This window comes from Ailuropoda melanoleuca, chromosome 11 (assembly GCF_002007445.2).
Source record: "Ailuropoda melanoleuca isolate Jingjing chromosome 11, ASM200744v2, whole genome shotgun sequence".
Classification (NCBI taxonomy): domain Eukaryota; kingdom Metazoa; phylum Chordata; class Mammalia; order Carnivora; family Ursidae; genus Ailuropoda; species Ailuropoda melanoleuca.
The window spans coordinates 79,771,451-79,786,968 of record NC_048228.1 but is presented as its reverse complement, the minus strand read 5'-3'; the positions used below and the strand labels follow the sequence as shown (position 1 = coordinate 79,786,968).

General features: G+C 47.3%; 1 long non-coding RNA gene across 1 annotated transcript; it reads right to left on the bottom strand.

Moving 5' to 3' along the window:
* Window positions 1–278: 278 nt before the first annotated feature.
* On the bottom strand, window positions 279–4,739 carry LOC117804449. Its single transcript, XR_004628910.1, has 4 exons — window positions 4,682–4,739; window positions 4,322–4,438; window positions 1,764–1,819; window positions 279–1,340 (listed from the first exon to the last, which is right to left on the bottom strand). It is a non-coding gene; the product is annotated as an uncharacterized LOC117804449 (long non-coding RNA).
* Between the last annotated feature and the right edge of the window lie 10,779 nt (window positions 4,740–15,518).

Sequence of the window (15,518 nt, the reverse complement as noted above, 5' to 3'; positions counted from 1 at the left end):
ATTGCATGTCGGGGTTTCATGTGGGAGGTGAAAAAGGCTAGTTAGGACCTCAGACGTGGAGAAGCCTAGACAGTACAGATAGAAGTAACCCTTAAAAGTCTGGAGTGTATCTAAGCTCTGAAAAACTGATATTTAAATATCTCTAAAATCTAGGTCTTTATCGTTGTTGTTGTTTCTTTTTAAATTTTATTTTTTTATTTCTGAGAGAGAGAGAGAGAGAGAGCACAAGCAGGGGGGACGGCAGGCAGAAGGAGAAGCAGGCTCCCCGCCGAGTAAGGAGCCTGATGCGGGAGGCGATCCCAGGACCCTGAGATCATGACCTGGGCCCAAGGCAGACGCTTCACCGACCGAGCCACCCAGGCGCCCCTCATCTTTTCTTTTATAATCCTAATGAGAAGTCTCCATCAAAAGAGAGGTTTCAGCCCATGACTTCACGAGGCTGCACTGAATACCGCAGGGCTCTCTCTCCTCCCCGTGACCGTACCGTACATAACGCTCGCCATCATCTCATGTTGGATACGTTTGTTAACTGTGCACTTTCTTTCTTCCAGCTAAGCTGTTAGCTCCCTGAGAACAACAGGGGCAGATCCAAATTTTGTGAGGCTGCAGAGCATTTAAATCTGAGGTCCTTGTTTAGAAAAACAATTAAAAAAAAAAAAGAATGTAAAATTCAGCATGAAAATGAATATCGATTTGGGATGAAAAGAAAAAGTCCTCAGAAGGCTCCTCACTAGCCTTATAGGGAATCCGCTCCAGAGCGGAAGGGGCGTGGTCTGTCTTGTTCAAAGCTGCGTCCCCGGACCTCGAACAGAGTCCGGCCCATAGTAGGTGCTCAAGAAATACTTGCAGAACGGAAGAGCGACTGACGATACCGAGCCGGTTCAATGAATGAGCCAGAGGAGGTAGAAAGAGTTTCCATAACTTGCCCCTAGACACCGTCGGTAAACAAAAGAACTGGATTTGAGGTAGGTCTCTCTCCCCTCCTCACTGGGTTCGTGACTGCGCAGCTGGACTCCATCCCCAGCCTCCCCTGCAGTGAGGGGTTCTGTGACCGTGTGACACAATTCTTGCAAGTTAAGTGTGAGCAGAGATCATGGTGCCACTTTCCGGCTTGAGCCTTAAGTCCACGGGTATGCCTTCTCCTCACGCCTTCCTTGCACCTGCTGGCTAAAATCCGGACGTGGGGGGGTTCGGTTTGACGAGATCCAAAGGGGGTTGGCCGAGCAACGACTTGGAAAGGACCAGGGTCCCCAAATAGTCATAAAGAAACAGAGCTCCTTCACTGACCAGCACAGTTTATGTCAGGATTGCGATGTGACAGAGAAATAATCTTCTTTGTTCTGTAAATCATTGTGGTTTTTTTTAAATTTAATTTATTTATTTGAGAGAGAGAGAGAGTGTGCATGCACGTGTGCAAGCAGGGAGGGGCAGAGGGGGAGGAGAGAGCGTGTGCATGCACGTGTGCAAGCAGGGAGGGGCAGAGGGGGAGGGAGAAAGAATCTGAAGCAGGCTGTGCACTGAGCAGAAGCCCTACACGGGGCTCGATCCCACCAGCACAAGATCATGACCTGAGCCGAAACCAAGAGTCGGAAGTTCAACCCACTGAGCCACCCAGACGCCCCAAGTCATGGCGTTTTGAGGCCTCTCTGTCACAGCAACTTAGCCCCAGAGTAACTAATACGGTTGTAAAATCCAGGCCCTTTCCCTCACCGAGTTCTTTGTCCTAGCAACACGGCCAGAAACAGGAAGGGGGATTTACTTACAGTCAGCCTGAGAGAGGTCTTGTGGCTTTCTCGGGGCTGTCCTCATGCTTCCTTTCCTGGTAATAGAACAATGGCTAGCTATGTGCCCGGTACTGTCCTAAGTATTTTCCATGAAATGGCTCATTTAATCCTAACCTTTGGAGCACATAGATCATCTCCATTTTATAGCTGAGTGAACTGAGTTGCAGAAAGCTAGTAAGTGAGAGAGTGGGATTTAGACCCATGCCGGCTGGTTGCACCACTTACTCTCCCAGCCACCATGGTACGTTCTTCTGACCCTCTTGCTTCATTTTTTTAAAAAAGGTTTTATTTATTTATCTGAGAGATAGAGAGCATGAGCAGGGGGGCGGTAGAGGAAGAGGGAGAAGCAGACTCCCCACTGAGCGTGGAGCCCACCATGGGGCTTGATCCCGGGACCCTGAGAGTATGAACTGAGTGGAAGTCAGACTCTTAACCACATGAGCCACCCAGGCGCCCCTTGCTTCATTTCTTTTGCTGTCCTCCTGACCGTCAGATCATTCAATTCTCCCATTGTGAAGAGGCCAATAGAATACCAGATGGCCATAAAGAAAAAGAAGTTTCTGCCCCGCTCTCTCTGCCAGCGGTTCTACCTTTTATGTCCCTTCGGTATCTTCCTATGGTGTTGGGAACTCTAGCGTTTGGGGCAAATGCCATTTGGTACAAATCATCAGCATTCCATCGGGCACCCTGGGCACAGTGAAGAGAGCCTTGAACTGGGAGTCCGAGGTTCTGTCTCTTGGCCTGGCTCTGCCATGGGTTGGCATGCAACTTTGACCATGGCACTCTTCTCTGTAAAGTGACAAAGGTGGATGATCCCTAAGGTTCCAGTACTCTGAAATCAATACCCTGTGAGTCTTTCCTGCCTTGGTCCACTCTCCGTCCACGGGCACTGCTGGCCTGCCTTTTTGCAGAAGGCCAAGGAGCAGGAATCAGCTCCCTATTTGGGGTTTTGGAGGGGACACCCCGTGGTTTCCCTGGATTTAGGGATGCAGAAGGAGAAAATGAGGATGAGTCAGACTCAGTAGGTTTCCTAGCAGTCCTGCCATCATCAGGCTCCAGTGTCTCCCACATACACAGATGCAAATGAAACAGGATTCAAGAGGAAGAGTGGGGACAAGGAAGCTTCCAGGCTTGAACCTGAACCTAACTGACCAGTGAAATGCTCCCCAGCCTGCCATCCTAGTTGGCTTGCAAGTTGGAGAGCATGCTCTCCAAGAGACTAATGGATGAATGTGGTGCCAGTGCCAATGAACTCCTGCCAATCAAGGCAAAATGAGTATCTCCTAAAAGAGAGAGACTGGGCAAGAAGAAGAATTTGAGGATGCATGAATGAATAAGGGAAAAGACAGTTTTCCCTCTGTGAACATCTTTGAGCAATCAAAGAGGAAAGGCATTCAGCTCTTCAGGATGGAGTAGGTCAATGCCCCCCATCACTACTTCACATTGAATTGGTCATGGCTGGAGCATGTGTAGGTTTTGGGAAACCTTTGAGTCCAACTGGCTGCTAAAATGGCTCCTTCCTGATTTTACCAGAGTCCCCCTTCTGGAAATTATTTGCACGTGGTTGGTAGAGTATCAGTTCCGGGCAGTTGGGCCCCATTTGGTCACGTGATGAACAGTGACAGGAAAAAACAGGGAAGAGATAAAACCTTAAACAGGGTGAGCCTCTGCGAAAGGGAGGGTCTCTAGTGCACTTTTGCTTTCTCAACAAAATTACGAAACTGAGCGCCTCGACTCACGTGGCCAAGCAGACGTTCGCTTTGCTGCAAATCTATTAGCTCCTTGCTCATTCTGTTGAGTGAGTGGTACAAGGGAGGAGCTGGCTGTGACAGGAAAGGACATGGGGCTCTTGAGAGGTCGGGAGCAGAGGGACAAGGACCGTGAATTCAGGGAAAGGGGCATCTGAAGGAGCAAGTCTGCGTCATGTTTAGCTAACTTCTTTCTAACAAAGGAGAAATTCTGTGGAGCCACAGATCACCGGCAATTCAAAGAGCCAGAGGCAAAGTGAGTTGAAAATATACTTTGTGTGGAAGGCATTCATCGTATGGATGCCCCACATACCTCCCAGCCACAGGGAGCTGTCCTCTACCCTTGAGGATTTGTCAATGACATGGGTCCCTCTGCTGCCACTTTCCCCTCCCTCCTCCTCTCTCCCTTTCCTCTCCCCCCTTCCATACTGGTTGCTTGTCTGTCGCTTCAATTCAGTCCAGCCATCTGGAACTTTCCCTCCTAGATAATATCCCAACCTCAAATTAAAAATGGCCCTTTCCTACTTGATGGGAGCCCTGGTATCAGGATGGTTGAGGACGATTGCTGAATGGCAGTGTGATGTGGAGATTTCCTGGGGATTTCAATTACTTGGCTCCCCCTACCCTTTCATGATAAAGGTTAATCACGAGGAGAATGAAAACAACACACAGTCTTATGAGAAATGAGGAATGGGTCAGATGGAACCCACAGAGGCTGGCTGAGATTTCAATTTTCTTACTGTAATGAAAACTGCATTTCCATTAACTGCTGCGGTAGAAATTACTTACCAGCAGTCACCTGTGATAGCATCATCCCGTGGGTCACGTGGGGCGCCCCGATGCTGCCGGGAAGGATGGTTGCTGAAGCCCATTCTCATTATCACCTTCCACACAGTCCTGGGGAGGCTGCAGATGAGCAAAGGTGGTGCTTTTGTGTGGAAAAAGAGGCCCAATACATAATATCATGGGGATTTAAAAAATGTTTCTTTCTCCTACCCTTTTTCTGTGACCTTCCCTTCACTGATTTGAATTTGTGGTTTTCTGCGTGTGTTCTACAGGATGACTGATAGAGGTCAATCCTAATAAATGACAGTGTTATGTTCCAGAGACCTACTCTGAGCCAGGCAGGGGACCTGGTGCTTCCTTTACCTTCTCCCTCATAGTTCGTTCCTTCCTTCGTTCCTTCGTTCCTTCGTTCCTTCCTTCCTTCCTTCCTTCCTTCCTTCCTTCCTTCCTTCCTTCCAAGATTTTATTTATTTATTTGTCAGAGAGAGAGAGAGCATGAGTGAGGGGGGGCAGCAGGCAAACGGAGAAGCAGACTCCCCTGCTGAGCAGGGAGCCCAGCATGGGGCTCGATCCCAGGACCCTGGGATCATGACCTGAGCCAAAGGCAGATGCTTAACAAACTCAGCCACCCAGGTGCCCCTCTTGCATAGTTTCCATTACCCCACACACCAGAGATTGTCCCCCAGCATCACCTCTCCCTTCTTCCTTAATAATATAATGCCACATTTTTTAACTAGGCACATGAATTCCTGTGAGAAGACCACAGAGCCCAGCCTCCCTTGTAGCTACACGTGCCTGTGCGGTCACTGTGTTGTAAGCAGAAGTGTTGCATGCAATTCTTAGGAAGTGTCCTAAACAGGAAGAAGCATGCCTCTTTTTGTCTCTTCTTTTCTATGCCAACTGGAATGTGGACATGATGGCTGGATGAGAACAGCCATCTTGGACCACCAGGTGGAAGTCACTTGCTGGAAACGGTAAAGCAACAAGAAGGAGCTGCAGTCCCTGATGACTGTGAAGGAGACTGTTGAGGGTTTTTGTCACTTGCAGCTGAACCTGTCCTACCAGAACCACCCTGGAAGAAGGTAGTAGAATGAGGTGTTGGAGAATAGGGGCTCCAGGTTTAGGCAAATTACTTAGCTGAGCTAGGTCGGATTCCTCATTTGCAAAATCAGTATAAGTAAAAAATAAACAAAATGGATTGGGGGAAAAATTAAATTATAGAATATACTTAAAATTTTCAGCACTGTGCCTGGCATATGGTAAGTGCATGACAAAGGGTAGATATTATTATTCTAATATTATAAGTGAGGAAACAAACCTCAGCTAAGTTAGGAAACTTCTCCAAGGCCATGGACACAGATAAACAACTGAGAGTATTAGACCTGGAAACTCCTAAGGCTTGTGATTTTTCCATGACATTGACCATCACGGATGCCCAGATGTCACCATGAAAAACAAGGGAAAAAAGTTAACTCTTGTTCATACTTGCTGGTGAAAACACACACACACACACACACACACACACACACACACTATACACTTTAGGTAGCTCAGCTCATTCTTTGAATGTGAAATTATTAGTTTTATAAAAGAATCTACCGAAACGGAAATGTATGTTTGCACTAATATGTGCCAATATCAGCAGGTACAAAGTTTCTGGCAAGCTGTGCTGTCATCTGCTGACATCTCAGGGTCACTGGCTGGTGGTCAGTCCCCTGTGACATGATCACATTCTGCATTTCCTTGTGTCCACCCTGAGCTCGAGCTCACTTTTCCATTTGCGGATGAGTTGAACTCAGAGATCTCAGTCCTTCATATTTCAAGTCTGTGCCAGCAGTGTCCTTCCTTCCCAGTCTTTCTATCAGACGACAGCTGAGGTTTGAAAGGGACTGTTTTACAGCAACTGAGGGCTCATAACAGCAAGGGTGAGCTCAGTGGCCCCTAAGTCGAGGTGGATGATCTGAGGAAGCTGTGGAACTGTAGAAAGGCAGGGACTCTGTTCTGTTCACTGATGCATCTCTACTCGGAAGGACTTAATCACTATGTAGTGGCGGCGGTTTGGAGGAATGCGTGCTCTCAGGATCACCGTGCAATAAACCATCATGGATAAATCAAGCCACTGAGCTGATGCTCACAGGACTCCCCCACGGGGCCCAGGTATGGGGGTCACTCGTCCAGGTTTGCCGCCAGCACCCAACCCCACCTCTCCAATAACACTCCCTCTCTCTTTCAAGGAGATCCCCACCACAGGCTGGTTTTTTTGGAGGGCAGGTGGTAGAGGGAAGTGCGTGCTCTTAGAAACCAAAGGGGCCAGATCCTCTCTCTGGGAGCTTTGAATTTGCACAACCATTGCAAGAATGCGGGATGATTGGAGGCCATTCACTGCGGGTCCAGGGTAGAGCACAGACCACACGCCTCTGCTCAGAGTCTCCTTCGGCCTCGCCTTTACCAGCTGCTTTAGTCCCTGCCCACATTCCCACCCTCGACTTCCAACCTCCCACGGAGTCTGATGTGCCATAAAGTCTTTGAATAATCCCCAGCCCCTTTGCTTCTTAAAATAGCTTTCAAACAACATTGCAAGAGGGATTTTGCTGCTAATCTTTGTCTTCCCTGATAGACCTAAAGATTATTTGGTAAATTTCCAAATAGCAACTTGGGAGCAGCAGAGAGAAGTTGTAGGTCAAGGCCAATATTATTCAATTTGAAATATGGAGACTGAAGTAATGGGAGAAGGTGACAGTGACTATTTCTGAAATGATTGTTAGGATCGACTCTTTGGCACTGAAAAAGTTGGAAAGAAGTGAGTTGAAAACTGGATCCACGGCTCAACATGGTGCTAGACACCTAATTTTACGATTGTTGATGCATTTTTCTCATCAACAAGGAATGTACTTTGGCAGGTTTCTCTCCCACCCTCAGTGAATGGTCATTGCCATGCGGCCTCTTCACATGTGATGATTCTGGGTCATTTTCTCAAGTTTGGAATTGTGGATGTGGCCATGGCTGTTTCCAGACAGAAAATAGTGGAATCCTGGAAAGAGCTGAAGAAACGATCAACTGTGATTTTGTACTTTGATCCAACTGAATGAAGAAAGCATGTCCTTTGGGTTTTACACATCCATGAAAGCAATCAGGCTCTCCTCTTCTCCCCTCTGAGTGTTCTCCTCTGAAAAGAATGCACTTGCATTTTTAAAATTAAATTAGAAAATATGTTTCTTTGGTCTTTATACCTTAAAAAGAATGATTTTGAGAATCAAGTTTCACATGCCGATTTTAATGGTATAACTTCTGTTGGACTAATTAGCTCCCTTCTTCCTCATCTTTTTCTGAATCCACTGGAAAAGCAAAAAGACAAAGGAGGGAGGCTGAGAGACACCAAAATAACATCTTTCCTATTGATAAGGCTGACATTAGAGAAAGTGGAACATATCTGTGGGCAAATGGACTTCCTAATCCTGAGCCCACATATTGGCCGGACCTGCCCATCTGGCCGCAGACAGAGTCAGACCACTGCTAGCCTCCACACAGGGTAGGCGTGGAGAGCTTTATTGCTATGCTTGCCATGGGTTTGAGATTCACCTAGATCATGTTTTCTCTGGTATTTCCTAAAAAGAAGACGACACTGGAAGGGGGTGGGCTGTGCATGCTCTGTTTCTTCTCACAGATTCCCCAATTAGGTAAGTGCCTCTACTGTCCTGGGAAGGGGTGAGTGAGGGCTTCAGGGAGGTGCTGTGCTAATGGGGCTCCCACTGCAGGGAAGGGAGCTCCTAAGTGGGAAGAAGTACCTTCCCTGTGAAAGTCTTCAGTGAAAAAATCTATTGCAGGCAGCAGTTTTTATTTACTAGTTTTGGTTTCTACCCCTCTCTCCCTGTCACTGCCCCTTGAACATTCTAATTTGAGCAAGAGAAAAAAAAAACTGCATAGGAAAAAAAAGAGCACTGGAGACCTGGGTCCTGGTTGGGCTGGTGGGTAAGTCATGTGGGCTCTCTGGCTCCTGTTCTCCTCCAGTCTGAGGGTGTAGGAGAGGTTGTTCCTTGCTAAATTCAGTCCTATGGTCTGGCTCCCATACTTTTCCTTCTGTGAACCTTGCCTTCTCCTGTATTTTCAGCTTCTTTTCACCCCCACTGCGTTCCTTCCATAGGCATTTACAGATCTTGCCCACTTAAAAACAATATCCTCACTTGACCCCTACCCTTTCTAGCAACTTCCTTATCTCTGAATCTTCTTCTTCTTTATTTTTTAAATAAAGAAACTTCTTTGAAATGTTGTCAGAATATGCTGTCTTCTTCATGTACCCCTGAAAGCAGCTTGGCTTCTGGCTTCTAGCTTTATGATACCCCCCAAATGCCTCTCACTAAGTTAGTCACTCATCTTTTGTAGCTCAATCCAGTGGCCATTTTGGTTCTTGCTGTACTTGATTTCTCAGCATTATTTGACACTGCTGACCAGTCCCTGCTCTTCAGAAATCTCATTTCCCTTTGTTTTCCTGACATAACACTTTCTTGGTTATCTGCTTCTGAAGATTCATGTTCTTCTAGTCAGCTAGATCTTAGAGTTCTGCAATACCCAGGTCCTCTCTAGATTTTTCTCTATTCTCTTTCACTAAAAGAATGATTAGACAGTATATTTATCCAACAAATTTTTATAGGCACCACTATGTGGTAGGCACTATCTTAGGCATGGAGAATTCAACAGTAGAAAAAAAATTCCCTGCTCTGATAGAGCTCCCACATTCTAGAAGGAGAAGAGAGTCAATGAGTAAATAAGAAAATGAGTATATAATATATTGGGTGGTGACAGTGCTATGATGAAAAATAAGTTGAGGTGGGGGAATGCATATTTGTGTGTGGGAAGGGGATACTATAGAAATAGAGAAGGGTCAGGGAGGGCAGAGTCCTGAAAGAACTGAGTACTGGAAGAGCTTGAGAAGGATTGATGTTAATTTTTCTTTAAATATTTAGTAGAATTCACCTGTGAAGACATCTGGTCCTGGACCTTTTTTCGTAGGGAGGTTTGATGAGTGATTCACTCTCTTTACTTGGTATAGGTCTGTTGTGGTTTCTATTTCTTCTTGAGTCAGTTTAGGTAATTTGTGCGTTTCTAAGAATTTGCTATTTTTTATAAATTATCAAATTTGTTGGTGTACAGTTTTTCATAGTATTCTCTCCTAATACTTTTTATTTCTTTACAGTTGGTTGTAATGTCCCCACTTGCATTTCATTTTATTTCATTTTTTCTTTGTCAGCCTACCTGAAGGTTTGTCAGGTTTTGAAGTGCGTACCTGAGCCACGGTGTTGTCTAGTGGCTAGCATTTTAGGCAAGATGACAAATAATACCAGCTAATGTTTACTGAGAACTTGCTTTGCATCAGGCATTTATTTCAAGTGCTTTACCCAGGTGGTAAGTGTAGTAATTCATCTTCTTTTTCTTCTCACTTTCCAGATGAGGAACCTAGGGCACAGGGAGAGGTGAATGTCTTGTGGAGATCCCATGGCTGAAGGGGCAGATGTGTGATTCAAATCAGTAGTCTGACTCTAGGACCCCATCTTTACCTCCACACTCTTACTTTCCCAGACTGTGAGTCCAGTGAAAAGAATTATTATCAGAATGTCAAAACAAAGGCAATAAAACAAAACCTCATCTCATAGATCTCAGTACATAATTTTTCTTTTTTAAGAAATATCTGAGAAATATGTCATTTCCAGCTTGGAATGAGAAATGGTACAATAATTTTACCACCTAATTTTACTCCATAGCTGGTTCCAGAATATTAATAACTGAAGTTGGACCATCCCTGCTACATTTTGGTTTTCTTAAAAATCCCCAGCTATTTTCCAATATATGCCATTTTATCGAATATATTTTTCCCAAGTATTTTTTCCTTCCTGGGGAAACAAAAACATGTTTTAACAGCACACAATCCATATGCTTCTGATTTCCTTGTACTCAAATCTCAAAAGTGTTGCTTTATAAGAGCTATTTTATTCCTCTTCAAGCTAACTTGAATAAAAATTTCTTAACATTTTCTTTCTCTTGAACACTAAGTGGTATTTTGCTAGGGATAGAATATTCTGATAACACCATAACTTGATTGGTTCAAAAACAAAAGGCAGGGCTTCTTAAAAGGCCCTGGAAAACCATGCTTCCCCATCCATAGCTTAATCATAGGATGATTCAGAAGCTCTAGGCAGCCAATGGCGTAGGTTAAGGATGCTTATGGCTCCGAAGACACAGAAGAGTTGTTTATTTTTATTTTATTATTTTTAAAGATTTTATTTATTTATTCGACAGAGATAGAGACAGCCAGCGAGAGAGGGAACACAAGCAGGGGGAGTGGGAGAGGAAGAAGCAGGCTCCTAGTGGAGGAGCCCGATGTGGGGCTCGATCCCATAACGCCGGGATCACGCCCTGAGCCGAAGGCAGACGCTTAACCGCTGTGCCACCCAGGCACCCCCAGAAGTTTTTTAATCGTTGGCCATTCCTATGCACCCCGCAGTGGAATTGTAAGTGTTTTTTCTTCTCTGTATAGAAAAAAAAAAAAAAGGTGAGTGGGAGAAGAAATTTCTCTTGTCAGCTTGAGCTTTAAAAAGAAGAAGGAAGTATGGGGTGAGTGGATGTTTTGAAGCTCAGGCATATGTTCGAGGGGGAGGAAATGAGACTGAGTGAGAAACAAAGTGCTGACGCTGAGGATCCTCCGTGGCCTCAGGATGACCCAGGAATCACCAGTTCCTATAACAAACGCCACATGCTAAGAGCATGTTTTGCCGAAGAAGCATCAGCACTGGGTGAAATCAGCAGAATTAGGAGGGGTGCCAACCAGGGCTCCTCTGTAAGGTGAAAGCTCAATTTCCCTTCATCCATCCATCCATCCATCCATCCATCCACCCACCCATCCACCCCTCTACCCATCCCAGAAACACTGGGGAAGGCAGGCAGGAAGGATAGAAGGGAACGGAAGTTAAATTCCACCGATCATTTGCTACGCCAATAACGACAGGCTTCATCTCAGGACATTGCTGATGGGTTGGTGGCGTCTGCCTGGAATGCTGTATTGAGAAGGATTCTGGAGTCTGGTCTAGCTTCTCTAGCAAAGAGTACTGGGATCATTTCAGGGATATTGGCTATGAGCTTGATTGGGGCAAGTGTCAGCAGGCACACACATCCTCAGAACCACCATACTGTGCCACCCTCCCAGCTCAGGGCTAGTTAGGGGAGCAGACAAAGGACACTTTAGCCTGATACTTACCCAGGGTGGGGAGGAGTGGAGAGCTGGCCATGGTTAGGAGGCAAGGGCAGGATTTGGGGAATGAGGGCTTGACCTGGGCAGTCCATGCCACTCTGGCAGGAAAAGCATGAACGACTTCAGCATGCTAGTGAGCCTTTCTCTGCTTTGAGCCCTGATGTGTTTTAGACAGTGTGCTGATCCCTTAGGTCCTGGTCACTGAAATCTTCCCTGGGTCACCCGCTGAAACCCGGGAAATCCAAAGAGATGATGAGCTCAACTTTGCAAGTGAGACCATGCTGGAATTCTACCCACACCATTGAGAAGCAATTTGCACTCCCAGAATCCTTCTGAGCCTCAGTTTTCTCATCTGTAAAAAGGCAAAACAAAAAAACAAAAACAAAAACAAAAACAAACCCCACCCACCCCTACAGGATTGCAGTGAGGATGAAACATGATATAAGGGTCCTGGCTGTAGTGACACTTTCTAAATGACTTGTATTTTTATAAAAATGCTCTGGACATTAATTTGGCTCTAGGCTTTCTATCAGTCAATATTTATTACACACTTAGTAGGTATAAAAGGGAACAGAAAGAGGTCTGAGGTCTAGGGTGACGGATAAGACGGGAACAGCATAGAAAAGTGCAGGATCAGGGACAAGTGGCTGATTTCTAGCAGACATCTGGAAGAGGCGGAGAATTTGAACGCCGTGCACGTTTGAGGACAAACAGTAAAGTGACTTCCCTTTTCGCAGCCATGAATTTGGGATATTCTTCTCTTTTCCTGTGTGGGCTTTTGTGTTCCTCAGAGAAGAGACCTGTACTTCTGAGAAGCGGACAAGAGGAGGTCAGTCTGTTGCTCACGAAACAATGACTCCAAACGCTGAGTCTTTTCCGGATTTACCTACACTTAAAAAAACAAACCCTTTGCCCCGTTCAGGAGAGCGGGAGCATTGGTGGGAGAGGTGGGGGGGCTCCTGCGGCTTTCTGGCAAAGGCAGGGGGGTGTGAGGAAGCCCGGCCGGCCAGCCCCCGCCACCAGAAGGAACCAAAACACAATGAGAAACCCCATTCGGCAGACCACGGAAAAGTCCTCTTTGTTGTTTGAAATTTTTATCTTGTTTGTGGCCAATCTAATGATTCAGTAACGACCACAGCTGTGTTGGGGCCTGCGCCTCTCCTCCGAGGCTTCCCCCCCTTCTGAGCAGGAACAAAACCAGCTGGTGGGGCCACCCTCCGCCCGGCTCTCTTTCCAGCTTCTGCAAAGTGCTCTGGACGAGCGGAGCTCGGAGAGTGGCCGCCCCAGATTTTATCAGACTTCTCACGAAGCTGATTCCGTGGGGGAGGAAGCCAAGTAAAACTGGCTGTTTGGGTTCACGGACAATGCATTTCTGGGCATGAAGTTCAGCTCTTCGTCCTGCTGTTGAAGTATGTTTGAAAGAGCCCGACAGTTTCTCATTTTGGTCCTCCCTATGGCCATGACAGAGAATCCCAGAGAGGATTCGGGGTTCCCGGACCTTGCCAAGGTGGGGGGCAGTTGGCATCTACCGGTGACCCGCTTTCTTGCCCCTGACCTCCCTTTGGTCAGCGTCTCCCTACTGTGTGCTCTGAACCCAGGAGCAGCAAACAGAAGGCGAGGCAAGTGGTGTGCCGTGTGGCCACTGTAGGGTGGTGCGGGGTGCTGACTGCGTGACCTCAGCACACAGCTGCCTGGAGGCCTGCAGCTGGTGTGGGTGTGGCTCCTTCCCCCCCCCCCCCCCCCCCCCCCCNGTGTGGCTCGGTCTCATGGCATACTAATGGCCCCCCTGAGATTCACCCTCCTCATGGAGGAAATGAAAGCATGGAGGAGTGTGTGTGCCCGGGGGAGGGGGGAGTTATTCACTCACAGATCTATTTATTTATTCATCCATCAACACCCCCCTCCCCTGCCCAACACACATGCACGCACATTGACTCTGTGCTAGGTGCTGGGGATAAGAAATGAGTAAGACTGGGCTCCTGCCCTCCTGGGCTCACAGTCTTGTGCGCAGGAGACAGAAATATGCAAATCAGTCTAGAAAATCAACTGCGTGATAACGGGAGGGTATGAAGTGCCCAGCCCTGCTGGGAAATGTGGAGAAAGCTGATCTGGAAGGATGAGTCAAGGAGGCCCAAAGAGTGGAAGGTATTCCAGAGGCAAGTCTCGATCTTGGAAAAGAACTTTCCTGGAGAACAATAGTAAGGCCGAAAGAGATTTTAATCACAGAGGGAAGGACAAAGAAGGCTGCAGAGACCCTCCAGTTCTCAGGATCCGGCTGAGATTCCAGCTTATTGAGAGAGAGGAATTTTTTCTTCCTTTGATTTTTGAAAAACGTGTGGACTTTCATCAGGATGGCCCAACTGTTGATATACCACAGATCAGGCCATGATACTTGTTTTCCGTGGCCAGGCATGGGAAGAGCTTTCTTGTTGCCCTTTCTCCCACAGACCCTTGATAAAGCCTGAAGACTTTCTAAAGACTGTTGTGATTCTTACTCTCTAGGGGATCAAGGGCTCCTTGGAGAATGGAAAGAAAGTGATACACCATCTCCCCAGGAAATGGACATCATCCTGTATGAAATTTCAGGGGTTTCCAGAACCATCCCCCCTGCCTCCCAACCCACTCATCAAGTTCCAGATAAAGAACTCCCCACATAACCTCAGGTGTGGATCAGAGGCCTAGCATGACTCAGTGTAGACACAGAGTTTGGTGGTGATACGGCCTGATGTGGGCCTTCAGCTTGGACACGTTGAGAAAGTCAAGCCCTGAGGCAGACCCTCAGCTGGGCCTGGCCTACAAGCGCTCTTGGCTTGGCCTCATGGCCCGGGGCTCTGGAACCTGGCAGAAACAGAGGCAAGTTAGCTGCTGACTCTGGAGACGCAGGAAGGAGCGTGGTGACCCCAAGACCATTCTCAGCGGTGACAGAGCAAAGGCCGGTGTGCGAGGAACTATGGGAGCCATGTGTAGCTCCTGTCCTGTGCGTTAAAATGTGAGGGAGGGGTGCCCCAAACCCAGTAATTAAGATCACTAATATTTTGGTGCAATCATAAAAAGTCAAAATTAATGCAAAAAATTCACGATGAAAAGAATTTCAACATTTTAAAGATGAGATGCCGTTCTGCCCCTGCATGGATGGCCTGCCTTTTACCTCACCCTAATCCCACTAGGCTTCGGAGCCCAAAAGGCATGACTTTAAAGTCCCAAACTTGCATTGGAGTAAGACTTTGAGCTTCATGAAGTTAGTGCCTGGACCGTGCTGAGTTGGATCTTGTAGCTGTCTAGGAAGGGTCCCAGGCAGCGTGGACAAGGTCCGCCCTTGTAGATTCGGCCGCCTGGCCCACCCACCTTTGCCCAGGGAACATTGCTGGCAGTGACCCAAATATCCCACCAGGTGGCACTCTTGCTTTGCTCCAACCAGGGGCCCCTGTAAGGGGGACTCTTCGCCCCACTGAAGGGATTTAAACTAGTTGCTAAATTGTTGCTTGTTGTTTTCTGAAAGGCCAGAAAGAATCCTGGGCCCGGATGAGGGCAAGCGGAGATGCCACATGAAGAGCCTCGGAGGAATCGTCTGGAGAGCCCGAGGCAGGGACAGCCTGGTCAGCAACAAGAGGCCATCCTGCTCTTTAGCAGGTGAGAAAAATGAGAATTTTAAGCCATCTTTGGTTCTCGTTTGCAGTATAAACACACGTGACATGGGAGAGAAAGGGGGGGGATTAGTGGTTTTCCACGAGGCAGAGGCTGGTGGGAAGAGCTCTGGCCCTTGCCTGCAGGGCCGCTTCCAGCACCCACTAGCTGTGATCTCGGACAAACACCTGGACTTCGCAGGCCTGAGAGTCTTCATCTCGACGTGGGGACCCTTGTAGCCGCCCCCCCCCGGGGGGGGTCATAGAGGATTAAGTGCACCGCTGTGCAGAAGGCTATTTGCCTGCGGCCTGGCACCCAGGAAGTGCTCAACAGAAG